Source organism: Heterocephalus glaber, unplaced genomic scaffold (genome assembly GCF_053883595.1).
Source record: "Heterocephalus glaber isolate CG9 unplaced genomic scaffold, H.glaber_assembly_v1.0 deba00001504, whole genome shotgun sequence".
In the NCBI taxonomy this organism is placed as follows: Eukaryota; Metazoa; Chordata; class Mammalia; order Rodentia; family Bathyergidae; genus Heterocephalus; species Heterocephalus glaber.
In genome coordinates, this window is record NW_028258324.1 from 55,791,548 (window position 1) to 55,791,833 (window position 286).

Genomic DNA, 286 nt, shown 5'->3' on the forward strand with positions numbered 1-286 from the left:
CTCTCTTCTGAACGACTTTCCCAAAGCTCTTTTCCCCTGACACCCTCCGCCGGAGGACCGGGGCCTGCAGTCCCCCTCCTGTAGCCCCGCCTCCCCCCTCCCCGTCTCCCGCCCACCCTGGAAGCTCCGCCCCTCTGGCCTCGCAACCCAACTCCCGTCCTCCTTCCCTCGCTCCTCCTACCGCCCCCATAGCTGTCTTCTATTGGCTAAAATGGCAGCCCCGCGACAGGGAGGCAGCAGAACAGCGTCCTGATTGGCTGAGGGGTAGGCCAGACCCCTTGTGATT